Source organism: Lutra lutra, chromosome 3 (assembly GCF_902655055.1).
Source record: "Lutra lutra chromosome 3, mLutLut1.2, whole genome shotgun sequence".
Lineage (NCBI taxonomy): Eukaryota > Metazoa > Chordata > Mammalia > Carnivora > Mustelidae > Lutra > Lutra lutra.
Window position 1 is genome coordinate 187,636,174 of NC_062280.1, and position 4,534 is coordinate 187,640,707.

Below are 4,534 nucleotides of genomic sequence, written 5' to 3' on the forward strand. Positions count from 1 at the left end.
AGCCTCTCCCCATTGACTCAGATTGGTTAGAATCAATATACTCGTCTTTGCATATTACTCCCAAGAGTGCAAACCTGAGCAAAACTGTATTTTTTAATGATTTACTTTTAAGATCTAACAGAAAAAAGGTGTGTTTTTAATACCTAGCTGAGCTCTAGGTGACTAGAGAAGACTGTAGATTGGGTTGAGGAGATTGGAAAGTCAGGGCACTGGCAGAATGATGGCAAGAAAGAAACAAGGGTCTTAAGAAGCTCTGGCTTCGTAGGTGGGGGATTTGGACCTTCAGAGGAAGACAAAGGGACACCACCGAAGATCATTTCCACACCAACCTGAGCATGGGCCCACCTTCAGCTGTAAACCACCACCACCACCCACCACAATGACAACAAAATCACAACAAAGGACGTGCTCTGTGCTTAAGGGTCAAGGGAGGGGAGCAGAGCCAGGAGCTGAAAGAGCATCTCCCAAGGAGGGCTCCTTGTACGCCTTTCAGGACCTGGCCCTACTTTATTCCCCTCTGGGCTGTATTTGTGCATGAGACCTGAGGACACATGGAGGTCTGATACCAGGTATTTAAACCCATAAATTATAAAACCCAGTCCGGGGCTAAGGGAGACATGTCTTTCCCAGCGCAGCCTTGCCATGAGCCTCACAGGGACCTAGAACACATCTGCTGAGGTAGGACAGGGGGAAGCTGGTCCAGGCATGTGAGATATCCAGGAGGGGGCCACCGTGCACAGCTCTGCGAGGTGCCAGCAGCTACCTCATCTTCCAACTCAGGATTCCAAATCAGGCAGTTCTAAGCCCCTTTCAGAACTTTGACACCTGAGCAGTGGGAAAGAGGGCTGCAGCTATCAGAGGATCCTGGTTTGCCTAAGCATTGCCTGAGTGACTGGTGTGGCCAGCATTAGACAAAAGCTCCCACTGTCCCTCTGGTTCCCATGGGCAGAGTCTGGGATTGTCTCCTCCCTCCGCATGCACGTGCACCCCTCGCACCCTTTCGGCAACTGCCCCCTATCCTCGGGCCGGGCCACGCAGTTTGCTTCCTGTACCCTCCCCAAGTCATTCCTATTTGCTCGACAAGTCAATGGCTTGCCGAAAATTTCTTTGATACTGAAGGAAAAATGCTTCCTGTGGTGATGTGTCAGATACATGGGGACCCAGAAGGGTGGGACCCAGCGTGACACGGTCTGGTCCATGCCCAGCTTTAAGGTGGCATTCTAGTTTCATCTGGTGCCACTGCCAACAACAAATTCCTGTTTACTAATGGTGCTGTCCTTACCTGGAATGCCTATCAACACACACACACACACACGCACATCTCGCATAGAGCATTTCTTCCTTTTTGGCAATTCCTGCTCATCAGTCAGGACCCAGATCAGTTTTTACCCTCTTTGTTAAGGAAGTAACCACTGAAACCAGTGGACAAATGGACACACCAAGGAGGATTCTTACAAAGACACAGACGCACAGAGTGAAGGCAGCCTTGTGACCAAGGAGGCAGGCATTGGAGTGATGCATCTACCAACCCAGGGAATGCCAAAGACTTCTGGTAACATCAGAAGCCCAGAGAAAGGCATGGAATATCCTCTCCCATAGAGCCTTCAGAAACAGCATGACCCTGTCAATGCCTTGATCTTGGATGTCTAGCCCCTAGAATTGCAGGAGAACACATTGCTATTGTTCTAAGCTATCTTGTTTGTGGTACTGGTTATGATAACCCAAGGAAACTCATACAGTGACCATTCTCAATACTCCCAAGCAGTTTGTTTTCCCATATGAATGGCACTAAGGCACTATCCCATTGGGATCTTTAGGATTTCCATGCCTATCTGTACAACTAATTAACTTGTGATTTCGTGAAGTGTGGCTACCCTACCATGTTAACTGGTATCTCCTGGCACAGTGCCTGGCATACAGAGGTACTTAATAAATACAGAATGAGTCAGTGAATGAGCAATTGAGAAGGTTCATGCAAAGGGAAAAAAAATACTCAATGATGAGTTTGGGTGAAGTAGCAGCTATAACACAAAGGGAAATACCGTGCAGATATTCCTACTATGCTATAGCCTAACAGAAATTTTTCGAAGTATTGCATTCATTTCTATGTTCTCCCTCTTTTAGAGTAATCCGAATTTAGACAAATCTCCATAATTAAAAATCAGGTGACTAAATTTCCCAGTTCCTAATAATGCCAACAGGAAGAATGGCTCTAAGTTCCAAGGAACCCCAGTTCTGATTTTGCCCTTATGTGATCCCCTCAATGACCAGGTCCCTTGACCACTATAAGGGTCTGGTGTGGGCCTCCTGGGGGCACATTTGGGCTGTTCTCCTTACTTCCCACACTGAGAAAAAGAAAACAAGCTCTATTTCCAAAACAAACTCTGAGGAACAATGCAAAAACACAGCCTGAGGGAAATGAGGAGAAATGAAGGTTTTTAAAATAATCCCTTAAAGGGGGAAATGTCACCTTAATTTAATTGGAGCTTTGCTATTACATTTCTTCTCTCTCTGTGACACAGTTAAAGTCTATTATCTAAAGTACTGACCCAAGATGAGCTACTTTTTCTCAAAAAAAAAAAAAAAAAAAGAAAAGAAAAGAAATCTTCCTGACATCATTTTCTAATGTCTTTTGTGAGTCCTTTCGTTCTGAATTAATTATTCAGAGGAAAAGAGAGTAAGTCAGAATTTCAGTTGGAAGGCTTGGGGCATGAGTAGTTTGAAAAGCATATTCCACATTATGATACAGATTTATTCCTAGAAAAAAATGTTTAAGGTTTTTAATAATAAAAACTAGGACTGTAAAGAGTGACAAATCCTCACCAGTCTGGGAGTACAAAAGACAGACATCTGAGTACTAGCAACTCACCTGCAGTAGGGCTTATTCCCCAAGGATGCAGTTTACCAGTTTTGAACTTCCAACACCACATAGTATATTTACGCTTATTGAAAGGAAGCATGCGCTTTAAAAATGTTACCAGCATGTCTAATATTCTCATTTTGTCTTCGTAAAAATCACACTATCTATGACAAATATTTCTGCCCTTCGATATCAGGAGCCTTGAAATCTGTTCCCATACCTGAGAGCTGTAACCTGTTATTTTGGATAGACTTCCTTCATCATTAAAATTGTGGGTGAGCCCTGTATGACGATTGTTGGTCAGTGTTTTAAGACAAGTAACTAGAAACCCTTTTTAATCACAGGGGATAATTGATATGAAACACAAGGTAGCATTTTGTTAGAGATGTAACAGGAGAGGAGAAAAAAAATTGCTTGAGTCTCTTTGGAATATGAAAATGGTATTTCATGTTGGTTTGAAGATAATATTAGGTGCAGATGTGGTGATTTTTAACTTAGGAGATATATTGCTCAGGACGTTTTCTCCCAAATTAAATGAATTATCAGGGAGCACATGAGTTATATGAATTCCAGAAGTCTTTTTAGAAAGTCTATCAACATGTTCATATTCTTACAATAAGGGATGGCTTTCATTCCAACTTAGTTTCAGGTGCGGATGAGACAGGCGATAAAGCATGGGACATCCATATACCCCCTCACTTCTTTCCTCTTCTTGCTAATTCTGACTGTAGCATGCAGGGGTGGGAGAGCCCTAGCAACTTAAAAGATGTACCAGCCTGAAGGTCTCTTCTACCCCAGGGCTCTGCTGCCTGTCACAAAGTTAAGAGGATGTCTTGAATATTACCCAACACAGAGTAAGTGACCAATAATATTTGTTGAATTAATGAGTAAATGAATATTAAAATATCAGGCAAATACCTGAATAGAATAGAATTACTATTCTATGAACAATAGTAATTAATAGAAGAAAGTAACAAAGAATCATTCAATTTGAAATCTCAGAAATTGCAGCCAACAGCCAAAATAACAAAATAAATCAGGCAGAACATACATAGGAGGGTGTACCTTTTGTTTAAAGAGGTAACATAATTGAATCTTTGCCAGAACTGCCTCTCAACTGTAGCATTCACCTACATACTGCACGATGGTGTTATTCTTATTGTTCAAACATGGGAAGATCAATTAACCATTTTTTTTAAACATAGATCTAAGAAATAGGAACCAGAAAGTAGAAATTCTTAAGATAGTCTAGAAGGTAAAGCATTAAAAACAAACAAAAATTATAGGGAATTAATTCCTTCTGTTTATAAATCTGTATTTCATTTTTTTACAAAAAATAAAATTAATCTCAAAATGGACTTACATACTGTATTTTATATTTTTATAAACCAGCTTTTAAAACAGATTATAGCTGAATTTTATTTTGATCATAAAGCTGGGTATTCAAGTAAAGGGCTTCATTCTCTATGGATCATAGACATGGTCTTAGAAGTCATGGTTTTTGATGAAGTCCCAAAAGTTTATTTTGGCTTTTGTTTCCTTTGCCTTTGGAGACATATCTTGAAAGAAGTTGCTGTGGCTGATATCGAAGAGATTACTGCCTATGTTCTCCTCTAGGATTCTGATGGATTCCTGTCTCTCGTTGAGGTCTTATCCATTTTGAGTTTATCTTTG